General features: G+C 33.3%; 1 non-coding gene across 1 annotated transcript; it reads right to left on the reverse strand.

The window, feature by feature from the left end:
* Nucleotides 1-4,811: 4,811 nt before the first annotated feature.
* Trnae-cuc (transfer RNA glutamic acid (anticodon CUC)) lies at nt 4,812-4,883 on the reverse strand. Its single transcript has one exon. It is a non-coding gene; the product is annotated as a tRNA-Glu (tRNA).
* Nucleotides 4,884-17,391: the final 12,508 nt, after the last annotated feature.

Genomic DNA, 17,391 nt, shown 5'->3' on the forward strand with positions numbered 1-17,391 from the left:
TGTATGGCAGCCCCCTCCCCGCTTCCTATTTCCCCATTGGAAGGATAGAGGGATACTGAACAATCATAGAAACATTCCTCGTTCCGAAAAACACTCCCATGCCAAATTTGGTTACATTTGCATGATAAGTTCTCGAGTTATAAGAACTTATTACATTTATTTGAGTGAACCCCTTCCCCCTTCCAGGGATAGAGAAGGGTCCCAAACCATTATAGGAAGCTTCTCCGGCTTCTCCCAAGTTTCACGGAAATCGGCTCAGTAGTTGCGAGTCTCTTGGTAACAGACATACAGAAATCCATTTATATATAGGGGAGAATGAGGATACTTGATCCCTGGGGATACTTGATTCCTTAGCTATATCTCCAAACTGGAATGTCGTACAAAAATCAAATGTTCTAGAAAAATGTGCCAAATGAAACAAAACCGCAATGGTTGAAGCTCAAAAAATTTTAACAAAATAAGTTTTTGGGTTATTGAACTTTGTTTGAAAAATTTCACAAAATGTGACTTGAAGATCTTTTTTCATCATTTTAAAATGTTCCTAACATGGAAATATTATAACAAAAATATTTATTCCAAGACATCAATCTTTCGAGTGAAAAATGAACTTCAAAATACAATATTTTCAAAGCGATGGAAAACTCCCAAGTTTTTTCAGAAAAAGTTTTCTAAAATGTTAATTTTGGGTACAAATGATCCCGGTATATTCTTCTTCTCAATGGATCGTGGTCATTTCTGATTACGAGATTACTAATATTTATCCAATAGCTAATATTCATCCGTCAATTATCTGAAGAAAAGGGCTAAAATAATTGATTTTCTCTTGTTTATAAATAATTGCGCCCGTAAGTATGCAATGTCATAAGGATTGAGAATAAGCTATAGATTTTTTTTTTCTAACAATTATAGATTGTGAAATGAGAAGAAACATGACCAAAATAGTCAATTAACATTCTATCTTGGGGTTTTGTTTGATTTTTCCATGGATTAGGGCTTCCTGAATAAAGGATCAAGTCTCCCCTAACTTAAAAAATATCGCAATTACTCCCATGAAAATGCTTCTAGTTCATCTGCGGGTTCAAGTATCGTTCTAATTTTAGGAGCATAGAAACTTGAAGTTACACGCTGTCAGAAAATGTAAAATAGTGCGAGTTGCTAAATTTTTCCAGAAAGATATGGTGAAAATAAGAAAAAGGGATCAAGTATCCCCACTCTCCCCTATATAGATGAACATGTAGGAATCCCCCATCTTTTCCTACAAAAATATTCGTAAATTCAATTATTGGTACAAATACAATAAAATCTCTCCTTCACCATAGTAAATCATATAATTATGTCAAAATACGTTTGCGTGAGAAATTTGATGAAAGTTACTGATAAATTGTATAAATTATGTCATATTTTATGTAAATTTTGTATGGAATCCCCCCACCCTCCCTAAAGTCGGAGGGGGTTGTAACTTTTATAGAAACTATCTCCGGCCAAAAAAACCCTTAGATACCAACTTTGACGATGATTGGTTCAGAAGTTTCCGAGAATATAGGGAAAAGACAGACAGATACCTATATATAAATTTATGTTCGTCTTTATCGCATTCAATAAAATTTCTAAGAATATTTTTCATAACTATTATTTTGGCCGAAGAAAACTTTACAGGAATGAACAATGAATTTTAAGATATGAATTTTGTTCAAACTCACCGTTTTGTTTCGGATCCTGTGAAATTCTGAATGGATTATCCTGATCTGCCGCTTGCAGGCTGCTGCCGATTGCAGCAGAATCAAAACGTCGTTTGTTTTGGTTCTCCACATGCTTTTGTTAAGCCTAGTCCACACTCGGCAACTTGAACTGCGAATTCGGTTGCTAAGAATTGTTTATGTTTACATTTTGAACCAGACGTAGAGATGCATATCTCAAGTCTCCCGACAAGTACGGGAGACTTTCAGCTACCAGCATGTAAACATAAACGAGCTTCATCAACCGAAATCGCAGTTCAAGTTGCCGTGGTTTACTGAAACTCTGCAGTGTTGGCAGATAATAATGAGTAGATTTATCAGAATACTCATTGAGAAATGAGTACTTTCCCGGTTAGGAAACATAAGAAATACAAAGTGACAAATAGCTATCGCTAATGTAATGAGTACCTACTATTATAGTGAATGGACGAACGAGACTGAATGAAGATTAACTCTATTCCACCACTGAAACCTGCGTTTTCAACAAATGTGTATGAAAACACCAAAACATAGATGGCCCAAGATACCCCACTTTATGCGGCCCATGATTCCCAGCAAGGCCCATGATTTGCAAATTTGTTGCGTTTGGGTTACTTTTTGATGTTTCATGAAAAAATCCTTTTCCATGTGAAAGCGCAAGACAAAACTATGACCATATGAGCATATTTTTGTAATAAACTTCAGGTCTCCCATCGACGTAATTAGCAGCTGCTTGTTTAATTATGTAAGTATATTTCTCTAGCCTAGTTAAATAAAAGAAGCGTATGATGCGTATACAACTGAACAATCTATGGAAAAATATGCTAACGAAGAGCGACGGCGATGACAAATGGATTAAGATTTTTAACTCAACACACATCCGAGATATTCATAGTGGCCCACGTTTCCCCATGGCCCGGGATACCCCACTCTCACCTATTTGTTCCGGCCTTATTTGCTCATTATTGATTTAAATTCTACAAAGAAAATTGATAAAAAAAATTAAATCAATTTTACGGATAGTTTAAAGGAAGAGTATTGATAATTCTACACTGAATTAAATGTTATATGTTACTTAGGATTAGAACTTAAGGCATTTTTGTACGGGTCATTATAAAGTCCAAGGCTAAACTTTATCATTGGAAACTTCTGAAATCAATCTACAAGGCTTCCCGAAATGACCTCCACAAATGCACTTGACATGGTGGAACTTTTCCTTGGATTCTGGTTGGCCTCCTTTCTCTTAGCCAGCAGTCGTTCTGACCATAAAAATAAAACAGTTCAAGGAAATCAAAAATCCAGTGGGAAAAAAATCTTGATCCATCTGCCGGAATTGGGTCATGCGGTGCGTGGTAGGTTCATGAAAATCACCTTTCACCGTGTGGCATTGCGGCAACCTTTCTTTCTTCCTTTCTTCTGATTGGGACACCAAGGTATGGAAATTATTCCAGAACCTGCTCCAGCATCCGGAAGGAATGCATGAAAAGAACAGGCTCCGGGTGATTGACTATGCCGCTCTTGTTTCGCGATTTTTAATAGATATTTTATGATGTCGTTCACTCTTCTCATAATTAGATTGCCGCCTCAAAAGCCAGTCTGAACTTTTCACCTGTTGAGTGTTTTAGAGAGAACAAAACAGAGATAAAAAAAAAAGTCTCGAAATTGTGCGCATGTCAGTAAATTTTGAGGTCAATGTAATTTGGGTGGATATGAATTCGATACTGAAGATAAAAACATGCTGCATCGATTAATCGAAATTGCTCCGTGTGAATCAAATGTCGTGCGAAAAATTCTTCTGCTATAAATATCAGACGAGCGTGTGATTATTCTTTGTAGCTATATGAGTACATACTGTAATCGTTAATCCGAAGTTTTACAAACTAATCAGATTTAGTAAATTTAAATTTTTTAACAAAGTTTATTTTATACTTCTGTATCTATCAATTTAAGAGTTACAGGGTAATCTTCGAGTTTTTTCGGTTTCAATTAACTGGGTCAATTTGAGAAGCGTTCTCTTAAAACATATTCATAGTCTGTAAGATCTGCATTTCTTTTTTTTTTTGTAAATTCTTTATTTGAAACGGCTCATACCTTTAGGCTTTAAGGAGCCAAACTCATTTTGTTTGATTACAATTGTCCGCTTATATCTAGTTTACTTTTTGAAGAAAAGATAGAAGATAGATAGGGAAATGTGAAAATAAAAAGAATTATAGACGAAGATCAATAGCTTTTAGGAAAAGATATATTTCGAACATGTAGTCCAAGTCTATCACAGCCAGCACATCTCTCACTGGAACATAGGGTGGTTTTCCTCGGGCCCTAAGGGAGTCTATAAAATTCGTTCTGGCGACAAGATGGACCTCACACGACCAGACAATATGCTCGATGTCATGGTAACCTTGGCTGCAACCACATAGATTGCTGCCAGCAATATCAAAACGATAGAGTACCGCGTCTAAGGAACAATGATTGGACATATCTGCATTTCTTGTCTTTCAATAGAATGAGGTGTCTCGCCAATTCATTAAATCGAACCCAAATGTTGCTTATGAAAAACATAAATTTTCTAAGAAAAACTCCCCTCTTGGTTTCGATCAATTATCTTCATATATGTAGACCTTATTGAAATATCCATGCAAATTTTGATTGATTTATTTTGGATCGACCTTTGAAAGATGGATCTTTTCAACTCAGATTTTATATTTTTTTTTGTCGATTCTTTAGTGTTTATTCTCGATTAAATCTTTCGATCAAACAGTGCCACCTGTTTGGCGATATCGGTACATGAAATTTGAATAACTTTTGTGACATTTTTTGTCAGAGTTTTCCGGTATAATTATGATGGAGGGCATCAAAGCGTTTTTTTATCTATAGGAAGAATCTCACCCTTGTCAAGAATGGGAAAGATTGATCTATCTATCAGAGATCGATTCTTAGCTCCGATAAAAAATCTATTTACATAAAGAAGGATCGATCATAGGACCGATGGAGCAACAATCTTTCCCTTAAGATTAAGCGCGATCCTAATGCATCATTTACTAAAATAGTTGTAAGTGTATTAATTTTTTACTCTTATAACGGATAGTTAAATATATTTTCCCATACCGGGAATCGAACCCGGGCCTTCCGGGTGAGAGCCGGATATCCTAACCACTAGACAATATGGGACTTGTATAAAGATCTTTCCACTATCCCCTGAGATTGAACATTTTATTCTTCCGCGCATGATCCTTTGGGTTTACAGATAAACGGCTTAATCACCAATAAGCGCACATGCAGCAAAAAGAACCAAGACTGAACAAAACGTTCATCTTCATACGTTAAGGTTTTTCGTGAATTTCAACCAGTTTATTTTCCATCTTCTATCAGCTTTAAGAGAAAATGAAAGCACATGTGCTTCATAGAAAGACGATGGAAACACATAATTTATTGTAGCGCAGAATATAAATAGTCTACTACCGTCAAACGGGGCATCATGCAACAGCAGGATTAGTTGCAACATTTGTATACCACAACACTTATTCAATTTTGATTTTAACACAATTTAAAAAAGTTACCATTTAATGATGATAACAAGATGATGATTACATAGTTTCTCACATCGTGAAATAATTTTTTTAAAGTTGTTGAATCTCGAAGAAAATTTAAAAAATCAAGCAATATTTGTACCATTTTTCACATTTTTCGATGCCGTAAGAAACTTTACTCAGTATGATGGATTGGCTTGATGATATCACCTTCAAACTTTATATCGCTTTCATTATCCTATACCTACACACCTAAAAACAATACCAAAATTTCATCCATCCCCACATTAATGTTCATGATTTCTGCTAGTAGAATTTTTTGTAGTACAGTGACCGAAATAAGAATAGTACCACTATGTGTTTTGCTTTTAAAATATGAATGATTGAAAATCACAAAAAATTTTTTTACAATTTGTTTTGAATTGTTTAACGGATAAATCAAGCATAAGTTTAATTTTTTTGGACGTTGCAATTGGCGTTGAGGCCAAAAATAGGAAAATAAGGGTGCGAAATAAGAATAGTACCATTTGTGTTTTTCAACAAAAACAAGATTATTTCTGAAAACTTACTGTACTGTGTTTGGGAATTTGATATTTGAGCTGTAATACTTTATCAAACTGCTTCATTAACATTCATTAATATGATGCAAAATGACGAAACATAGATTTGAGACTGAATTTGAATCCAAATACATGAATTTGAATTCAAATTCAAAAATACTAATGTTTTTAAATAGTCAAACACTATTTTTCAAGTTTCAAGTCACAGATGGCAGCACTATCTTGCCATTAAACCGAATTGATACCCATTTTCGAATATCTGGGATTAATTCAGGTGTGCTGGATGATTTTGGTCAAGAAATAAATACTTTTTTTTCCTTTTTTATAGGAATTTAACCCATTAAGGTCATTCTTTCTCGTCAAATAAGTACTTGGTATCGTGTGACCGCCTAGGAACTTCTAAGAACACAAAATCAAAAAATAAGAATTTCATCAAGGTCACTAAAAGTGAATTTCTTGAACCGATAATCAAAATAATATTGTACTTTCCGATGGAGCTTGATGGACCAAACGACTAGCAGTTTTATTGGTATGATTTGAAATTGGATCGGAAGTTGAGATGAGCAGGAATTTTGGTGGTTGTACATTCTTGTGCTGGTGATTTTTTGCAAATCTGGAAAAGCTTTCTGCAGCGTGAACTCCAACAAAACTATGTTGGAAAACTACCTCGAAATGATGAATATGGGCCTAAATAAAATCGATATTGAGACTGAATGAGATTTTAACTGCAAATAGTGCTGCCATCTATGACTTGAAACTAGAAAAAGTGAGGTTTACTGAAAAAAAAATCTAAGTTTTTGAATTCCAACCTGTTTTTTTCTGATTCAAAATAACCCCAGAATGTTTGTTTCATCATTTCACCACATTTTATCGAAGATAGTAAGTTGTTTTGTAAAGAATTTCATTTCATACATACAATTTTATTTCGTATCTTATTCCTGCATTTTGTACCTGAAATTTTTTTTCTGAATTCCTCGAAATTATAAACAGGACAGATAGAATCCTTCACCCGAAATCTCTTATTAGAATTTTGAGTCTGTAATTGTCTATACGCATTTTTTCTTCAATTATTTATTCGTAGTTCAACAAGTGAATCTGAATGAAAATTTCGAATGATGAAACTCTGATGATATTTCAATTTTGGATCACCATTATGGATTTTTTTAATTTTCAATTCGGCATGGGAATTAAGAGCAAAAATTTCAAATTAAAATCTTTAAAATGGTTTGTTATTTTTAATATTTTCTTTACATATTCCGGAATGCCTCGATCATGGAAAATGAATCTAATTTTAGTTTTGATTGCAAAATCAAGATTCAAATCAGGATATTGTCCCAATGGTGAACCGAACTGAAAATCAAGAATAATAAATTGGATTCAGATTCCACAATCTTGTCACAGGCAACAAATTAAGATTTTAAAATAAGGCTGCAACAAATATCAATTTCTTCTTATGTCATCCCAACCCCCCCCCCCTCCTTCCCTTCGAAATTTCCAAAAAACACGAAGGGAGAAATAAATAAAGTTTTAAGTATTTCATGGAAATTTCGACAAAAATTTCAAGCAACCGAATAATTACAAGACCAAAATACACATTTTGGAAGATTGAAGTTATTTCACCATGTGTATTCTTGATTTTATTGAATCTTTAGATAAAAAATCACTTAATTTATAGGTTTTGTATGCAAGTATGCAATTTTGTTTGCATACAAGTTTTTGTACAGTTTATTCCAATTTATTTGTTTTTCGCATTATTTTTTATTGCCCCCCCCTCGCGATGTTCCAACTCCGAGTGACAAAAGAAGGATTTGAAATTTGTTCCGGCCTAAATGGAAGCATCGGAAATGATTCAAACCTAAGCTAACAAGACATTTTTCCGCACTTATCAGGGCAAATCGGATCCGGGCTATTTTACCTAAAAACCTTGCAAAATCAGAGCATTCGATTTCTAAGTTTTCATCAACTCAAAATCTGGGCAATATCCAGACAAATTTGGAAATTCTTCAATTCAAATCAAGAAGAAAAAAAACTCGAAAAGTTTTTTTTTTTCATCGAAACACATCAGCCAGTTTATTTAGTTGGATAAACATTGTTAAAAAAATATTTTTGACGCAACATACATAATTGTTATCACCCAATTTGAATTTTAATTTGATTTTGCAAGTAAAGTAAATACATTCGGACAAAATCCAGGCAATCAGGCAACCTTAGTGTCTTATCTTATTGAAGCCATGGAGAAAATTCATGAACCAACTTCTTTGGTAAATAATTTTTTTATCGTTTCTGGAGTACAGTCTTTAAATATTTATCAACAAGTGAGAACATTTTTAAAATCTGTAGTAGAATTGTGGACCTGGAATAAGATTTCGAGGTTTTGGCCTTAGTTCTGAGTCAAGATTGTTACTTTGATTCACTTTTACTTGTTCATCAAAATTGATTAGGAATTTGAAATTTTGTGTTTTGAGAAGAACATTTAGCTTGACATTTTTCGGATACCCATAGGAGGGGGGGGGGTGGTTAACCCCCAAAACAATTTCAATAATTTCATCTATTTAACACTCACCGATAAAGCCGCAAAATAGTTCCAAAAACTAATTCTACGTGATTTTTAGCCTTTAAAAAGAAGGTAGGTGCATAGTGTAATCATTTGAGACCATCTCGAAACTATGTTTTGTTTGTTAACGGCATTTTTTTTAATGAGTATCACGGAAATTTTTCTAGGATAAGGTGTAAAAATAACTGGGAATACAATAAAAAATTGACAAAAACACTTTCATTCCAAGACAAAATGCTGTTTTAGTTTTGGGGAAAAGGTTATAATTTAATCGTTAAGAATTACAGGGTGTTCATAATTATCCTGAATTATGTCGAAAAAAGCAAACAATATTTTCATAGTAGTTCGCTCGTCTAAAATGTAAAATTTCAGAATCAAAATTTTAGTTCGTGCCTGAAGATCGAACGAAAAATCTACTGAGGCGAGATCATCTCTCTAAATATATACATACAATCCATTTTTCTAATTCTATTAAAACTTTTAGTTCGGATTTTTTTAGTTTTTATATAACAAAACAGTAAAATATATGATGACAGTATGTACGTTAGGGTTGCAGCCAAATGGGCCATGTCATGTCAAATTTCGAAAATCGACCATATACATGTTGTAAATTGGCCTAAAAAACTGACCTGTTCGAAATTTCAGCTTATGCGGAGCTCGTCAAAGCTCTGAAAGTTTATGTTATTGTACCTTAAAAATCACCAAAGGGGGGACAAATGGAAATCGGAAAATAATAATTCACAATTTGATGTCAAATGACATAAAAATGCGTAAAACATAAAATCTAGGAAAAAAAATTGTAAAAAAAAATTAAAAATCAAATATAAATTTTGATTTTTAAGACTTCGAAATGCATGCAACATTGAAATCTGGTATAATCTCGATAAAAATTGTTGTTCAGACATCGACTTACTGAGTTAATTTTGACTTTTGAAAAGCTTATACAAAGATAAGATCCACCCGAGTATAAATTTAATACGAAGAGCAATCTATCGAAAAAAAAAATTGTTCTTGATGCTTATTTGGAAGATACCCTGGTCTTACTTAATATGCTTTTTTCAGATTTGCAGTAGTTTTTACTAAAGCGATTTATTTAAGGGGGGGGTAGGGTCTAACACTTTCAAAAAATCGATTTTTTTATTTTTTTATTTTCTTATTGTAAAACATTTAAAGAATGTTGTGTCAAATTTTCAAGTCAATTGGAGCAAAACTGTAGAAATTATAGGCCTTTATCTACTCCTATCTAATACTGCAAGAAAGCAAGAGCAGAAACTTCAAACGCGTTTTTCTCGAAAGCACTTTTTTAAAGTCCGTGGACATCGTCATTTGAAAACTACTTATCCGATTCTTTTCAAATTTGGAACATATTTTCTACATATAAAATACCAGACCCCAACGTTTTCCTTTTTTGATTTTTTTACTTTGGGGAGATTTTACAGGTGAAAGATGGCGGACTTCAAACAGTCACAAAAATTTCATAAAATTTTTTTTAAGTTAAATAAAAACGTTGGGGTCCAGAAAACATCTATCAAAAATATTTTGCTCTGATTTTTTGACCTCAGATGATTCTGTGCTGAGATACAGTGTCCACCGCAAATCCTGTTTTCTAAAAGGCATCCTCGAAAGTGCTCCGTCACCGGCTCATTTTTCAATATTTTTCTACGAAAAAATTACTAAATGTTCTTTTAACAATGCTTTGTATAATGCAAAAAATTTGAATACATTTGTTTGAACGATAGCTCTAGAAAAAAAATCGTGAAAATGGTGTTTTTTTATACCCGTTAGACCCTACCCTCCCCCCCCCCCTTAAGCTTATTATTGTCTTAGCCTCTTTCAGGGCCGTAGGAAGAACCGACTCATGGGGGGGGGTTTGGTGACTGATTTTAACCTATGATGTTTTGCCCAACAACGTACGAAAAAAAACAAATTTTATTTGTTACTATGATTATTCATTTTTAAGTTTTCATTAATAGTTTTTGTTTTAAAACGGAACTTTAGAAAAATGGTCCTTAGCCTAAAGGGTGAGCTAATTTTTTTTATGAAACTTTTGGAAACAAAATATGGAATTTGCTTTCATCGAAAGTACAAATTTAAGAACTTGTTTAAAAGTCTGGTAGGTCGAAGCATAAAATAAGTTCTTTTCAAGCTTGCCTTCAATTTATTAAAAAAAAAACGTATTATATGCTCAAAACATACAAGCCCAAACTCTTTTGCAAATTCCAAGAATTTAACCTTAGAAGAAAATAAATTAAAAATTTAAAAAAAAAACAGTAAGTGATAACAAATTTTCGGATCAAATTTACTCGAAGCAAACTTGAACTAAAGTTATGATTTCAGTTTGAAATTCAGCTTTAAAAAACTTCAATATTAAGAATGTTAATCAATACACCGAAAAAATATAGAATTTTTTTGCAGATTTTTTAGGTGAAGATCAGATACTTGTTTTTTTAACAGGTAATATTTTTCATAAAGAATCAATACCATAATGAAAATCCTGTTTGTAATTTTTTCAAATATAATTTGGAATATTATGCATAAAGCAAAACATAGAAAATTCTTCTTTATATCTACGATTTTCAGCTGAATTGTGTGTACAAACTTCTTATGATTAAAAAAAAATTAAATCTGGAAATTGACAAGCAAATTTTTATGTTCATGTTCTCTTGAGTTCTTTTACAATTTTATGTTGATTGAAAAACTCGTTCACTCATTCCTGAATTTCAAACCTTAACACTGAACCTGAATTAAAAAATTAAACTGTTTCCAAATTTCTATACCATTTCTGAAATGTACAAAAATACGAATCCGAATCTAAATTTCAGATCAGAATTTTATGAGCCAAGTTTCAGAGTCATCATTCATGAATCTTTTATTTAAATTATGCATCGCTGGTTTAATATTAATTCATTTTTTTAATTATTTATTTTTAATCTGTATTGTGAATCAGAATTAAAATGATGAATCTGAATCTGAGTTTTCAATTTTGGATCGCCACTTAGAAGCTTTTAAAGTTTAAATGTTGTTTTAGAATAAAGTTTGAGAACTTCGATTTAAAATGTAGAACAAAATTCTTCTTTTTTCATATTCGGAAAATGATTATCAAAATATTGAAAATACAAATTATTTTCGAAAAACATGATTCAAATTTGATATGAAATGCAAAACCGAATCAGGATTTCAAAGCAGCTTTTCATTCTTAATTTCTAATGATTATTCGAACTGAAAATGAAGAAACCTGAATTTGATACAGAATCAGAAATAAGAAAATATTTAGAAATTAAAATTTTGGTTATGGGAATAAAGAATCAAAATCTCCAAAATGAGTTTAATTTAAAATTTAATATTCAGACCTGAATTTCTATTATAAGGTTGCAAGATTGTCCGACAAATAATATAAATATGCCCGGATATTTAATATAAAATTTGGAAAAAAATCCGGTCTGACCCGGTTGCCCGGATTTCATTGGAAATGCCGGGTTTGTTCTCATTTCAATTTTAAATCAAACTTTAAAAAACAAATTGAGTTAAAAAATATTTTTTATTCATGCGTCCAAAAGTTTTGAAGCAAGTTTAAAAAAAATCGGGAAAGGTTTTTTCAAATCTTTTTTTCATGATTTTTGATGAGCAATTCCTAACTTTTGATCTGTATTGCCCGATATTGCCTGGATTTTGGTAGAAAATTTTGAAATCAAATACCCGGATTTTGCCTGGTTTTTACATACAACAGCCCGGATTTGTTCGGCCCGGATACGTGGTGAAAAAAATCTGACAAGTGAGAAAATTTTGAAAAATTGTAGCAAAATTTTGAATTTGGAATGGGTTTTTGAGGTTTTGGAATTAATTTTTAGTCTAGATTGTTTTTCTTGAATAGACTTGCTCTATTATCATAATTTGATTATGGATTTAAAATTTTGAGTGTAGAGTAGAATACCTCGCTTGCTTTTTTGGACCCTCATGGGGGGGGTTTAACCCCCAAAACCCCCCCCGTTCCTACGGCCATGGCCTCTTTTCTTCTTTATTATTTTAGTAAAGTTCTGTACACGTTTGTTTATAAGTTTAAACAATTTCTACTACTTTTCTCTAGCATCTATTTTTATTAAGTTTTTTTGTCTTTACTTCAACTTTCATCGTTTATTTCGAGCGCTTTGAGTATTTTGAAATTCCGGAAAAAGCTTGTAAGATTGTAGGGGACGGTGAGGAGGTTTAACTCTGGAGTGACTTGAATATCTAATAAACATCTGATCTTCTAACAAAAGGAGCCAAATGCATAAAAATCATCTTAAAATTTCCTTGAAAACAAATTAATATTTTTAGTTGGGTACTCAACATGGTTGAAATTTATCTCAAAATGAGACAAAAGATCATTCTCAAACGTTTCAAACATGAAAAAATTCTAACAGAAACGTTTATTCAAATACATGTATAAATTGTTCGAGAATGATATGAACTTTCTTAACGCATTATTTTCGGTACAATGAAAAACGTTACCTTTGGGTTTAATTGGCCCCTAACGTTCAATAAGTTAAATATCAATTTTTATTCAAAATATCTCCTAATCATTGCAGATCATAATGTTTCTTATATTTATCCCATTGACTAATCGTGATCCAATGTTCGCTTAGTGAAAAAGACTTAAAATATTGATTTTTTGATTGAAACTTCATCTATAATGACTTAAGGATTGTAAGCCTACTTTCAGAATGATCTTTTCCTAAAACTTATAATTTGTGTTATGAAAAGCAATTTGACCAGCAATTTTATTTTAAACAAAACTGTAGGTCCCCTGAATAAAGGTTCAAGTCTCTTTTAACTTACATGTTAGTTTTCCGTAGCCAGCTGCCCTATCTTTCAGACTATTCTTAAAACCTTCCTTTCAGACGACACAATGATAAAATTAAACAACCCTTCATCAGCTCTGCGATGTGGATCGATGCATCTTGATTTTCAAATTAAAAGAGCATTTGGTTTTACTCTTGTACTGTAGAGCAGATAGATTCAAGCATCCTAAAATAACTCATCAAAGCCTTGCAACAAATCATTTAAAAATTTATTGTTATTATGGCACTTCCTCCTTATATGTGCTTGATTCGGCTCAAACGTGCAAAAAAAATCAAAAATATATTCTATAGAATTTCAAACTTATAAATTAGACTTTTCATAATTCTTCGTAAAAAAAAAGAGTGGCTCCATAGAGTAAAACCGTTAATCTGTTGATCATTTGTTTTCCGGATTCCACCCCAATTCCCTCATCATGAATTTCAATTCTCATATTATCGCTAATGGCTCGCATTCCCCATGTATTCTATCTCAATCAGCGGAAGCTGATTGCTGAACAACAATTTCAATTCGCAACATCACGTTCCTGGCACAAGTGTGCGCCCAATTTCATCACACCCACAAGCGATGATGAAATGCTTTCCCAGATTTCCTGTACCAATATGGTACAGTTAAGGTACATCGCAATCAACAGTGATAAAGCTTCACAACTCACCGGCGTTTTCCGAAAATCGATGACGTCACCACCTGTTCGCGTGGGTCGAATACCGCTCTGATTAGAAGTGAGTGAGTTCCGATCATTTAAGGTTAAACATTCGTTTGGCTCTCGACTCGATGCTGCGCACAAAAGCTTCCCTACTTCCGGTTTTCCAACATCCCATCTCACGCCTAGAGATGTGTGGGAAAACGCAGATCCCGAACTCACGGAGATTTGGAGCATGAGTTCCCAACATCCCGGAGTGGATCCCAAGATGAATGGACTCCTGCAGCATCTCAAACACCCAGTAAGTCAGCCAAGTGAGAGCGTTCCGTATTTCGATGTGATGGTGTGTGGTGGTGGGTGACAAAACTCAGCCCGAAGTAATACGTTTGGAAATTTCATTCATAAATGTAACCGTTCTGTACCACCAAGTTGACGACTAAGAGAAGTACTGCAGGAGCCTGTCTCTATACACCTACAAGTACAGTATAATGACCAGCTGCTTTCTCGGTTCCGGGGCCTCTTCCACCTACTTGCTGACGATGAGCTGGAGAAACTTGGGACGGGAAGTTGGTATCGATTTTCCTCGCTGAAATATGTGAGCACTCTTTGGCGTTTGTTGGCAGATGAGTAAAATCGATAGCAAACCGCATGGAGTTTTGGAAACATATGGTACCGGAAAAACGGTTTTAAAAGTGGTGGTTTGTTGATTTTTGGAACTACTATAGGTAATTGCAACTGTTATCACTTGTATGTTATAAGTTTATAAGATAAAATTATCATTTGATATTAGTTTTTAGGTTGAAGCTAAATTTTATGATTACTTTTTTATTTAAAAAAAATAGCAAGACTGAAGAATTGATATAAACTAAAAACATTGAGTAGAAAATTAACTTATTTTAAATTGTAAACTCAGAAATGTCCGATGATCAAACAAAATATACTTTCTCCATTCAATATCAGTTGATCAGCTTTGCATAATAGAAGTAAAAATTACTTGCAATCTAAGAAATGAATATTACTACAAACTTAAAAAATGGATGAAAATCTTTTTTCTTTGAGAATTTTTTTTTTGAGAATTTTTTGATAAATATTGATTTGTTGCCGGCTTTGAACATTGGTTCGATTTCCATTCCCCCGATTTTCACTGTGGAATATTAGTATCTGTAAGAAGCGTTTCTCAACGAATAAATGTAAACTAGAGCAATGAGAATGGCCGGAGCACATTGAAATTTAAAAAAAAAAGTATCCGCAAGTTTTAAAAAGAATCGAAAATAATTGGAAAATTTATCAGAAAAAAATGTTGAACTGAAAAGCAACAAAATAATAAACAAAAGTTAACCGATGCATTTCAATTGTATAAACCATTTTCAACTGTTTCATGCTGTTCTATAAATTTATTTTTGTCGATTGGCTATTTCGATATTCATAAAGTTTGTTTTTTTCAATAAATTTTCAAAAGAAATAAATCGCTAACGATGAAGAAATTATCAATCGTAAAGCTCGTTACTTCTTGATCGATAGATATTCACTTTTTGAGAGTTTTCAAAATTTATAATTAAAATTTAAATTTTTTGTATTCACAGATTAGGGCATTTGGAGTATACTTTTAAGTCAATCGTTTTCACAGCTGAATATGTTTTTAAGAAGAAAAATAATCATTTCTCTTTCTTTATGATTTATTTTTTATGAAATTTAAAACACCGGTTCGACTAGTTTCGATCAAAACATTGGTTGAATGATCGAAACCAATTCCTATCTGTCATTGAACAAACCTATTGTTTGTTTTGGAGATTTGACCGGTTTGACATTTCAAAGCGGAGTATTTTTTCACTATAAGAACAAGTTCACTTGTGTTGGGAAGAAGTGGTAGAAATTTTGACACTTTTAGCGCATTTTGATATCTTTACCAAATCTTCCAACACGAGTAAACTTACTCTAATGAGTTCACGTTCACATTCGCATCCGAGTTCACAAGAACCGTAAACCGGGCTTTACTGGAAAAAAACATTTTTTGAGAATTTCTGCCTTTTCCATCAGAACTCCGCAGCCGATTTGATGGAGTTGTCATCGCCATTTTAGTGAGTGATTCCGTTCCGTGTCTCCGTTTTGTGATGTTCACACTACAACATCCGAATTTAGAAAACTCATTTCGTTTTTGTTTTTCATCTGGGATTCTAAAATAAATCGTTTTGCTTGGGCGCCATTCTTTTTATAGGCAATTTGTTCAAGCACTGCGCCTTAAATCGAAGTAGGCGGTTCACAAAATTATATCATTTTCTTCGTCTTTCAGCCGGTGAAACATATTGATAAATCTGTTGGCATACCCTCTTTTTCATTTCTCATCTGTATCTGTATCCTTCAGTAATCACTTTGGATTAACGAGAAGGTAGAGTTAGTTGCCCTAATTTGGACCCTTTAAGCCAGGGGTGGCAAACATTTTCAAAGGGCGCGGCAGGCCAAATTTTGGATATAAGATTTGTCCGTGGGCAAAACATGTAGTTTTTCTTTAGCATTCCAGGGGAAAAAAACAGAATACGCTGTTATAATTAAAAATTTCTGCATATGCTTCTAGTAGTAGTCTAGATTTTTCTTAGTAACAAATTTTTGTTCTATGCATTTTTTTTTACGAATTCTTTCAAGCGATTCAAAACCTGCATCATCAATTCCATATATGTAAAATTGCCACCAATTTCAAAAGTTTTCAGGTTCACCGGTCTCCCTGAAAAATTTCGTAAATGTAAATGTAGATATTTTTGTGAGTTAAGTATAAGAAAACCATTTTAAACCAAAATGGAACCAACTGGTCCGTATTTTATAGGAGCTTTCTTCACCGGAGATCCTGTTTTTACAGTTTTGATGGCCTGTTTGAGATGTTGAATGCTTTTCGACCGGCAATTGCTCTTGCCAAGGTCTTCTGAAGGCATATGGAGAATCAAACCGATGAAAAATTTAAAATACCTGGAGAAACTTATGTGTCTGTTTAACCCGACCTAAAGGTGTCCGTCTTACCCGCCTTAGCAACTTTTTTTTCGAAACGTTTGATGTTCAAGCCCTTTGACCGAAACTCGCTGATTTTCCTCCAGATGGTTCAAAAGAAGCCTAATAAACACTCTTCCTTTGAAAACGATTGAATTTTTTGAAAATTTTGCGAGTTATGAACTATTTTATGAGGAGAGAAAATTACTTCAAATAATGGATCCTCAAAGTTTTTGTTTGTTTTGTTTACTATTATGGAACCTTGCTTGCTATAAATAAACAAAGGGCCTTGAAAGTGTTGATACTTAGGCCGATGACATAGTGAATGCGATGCGATGCAAACCGGCGAATGCGAATCAATGCGGTGAACCACATTTGATGGAAATGTATGTGAATCGCGTAAACCTGACATACTCAACGCGGCCAAGCAGATGTCAATTTGTTCCGCCGCTCGAGTTCGCATTGGCCGCGTTCGCCAATTCGCATCGCATCGCTCTCACTATGTCATCGGCCTAGGCGAACATATTCCCATCATTAGAATAGTGCCAAACATTCAAGGAATATTCAAAGAAGGTAGTGC

This window comes from Uranotaenia lowii, chromosome 3 (genome assembly GCF_029784155.1).
Source record: "Uranotaenia lowii strain MFRU-FL chromosome 3, ASM2978415v1, whole genome shotgun sequence".
Classification (NCBI taxonomy): Eukaryota; Metazoa; Arthropoda; class Insecta; order Diptera; family Culicidae; genus Uranotaenia; species Uranotaenia lowii.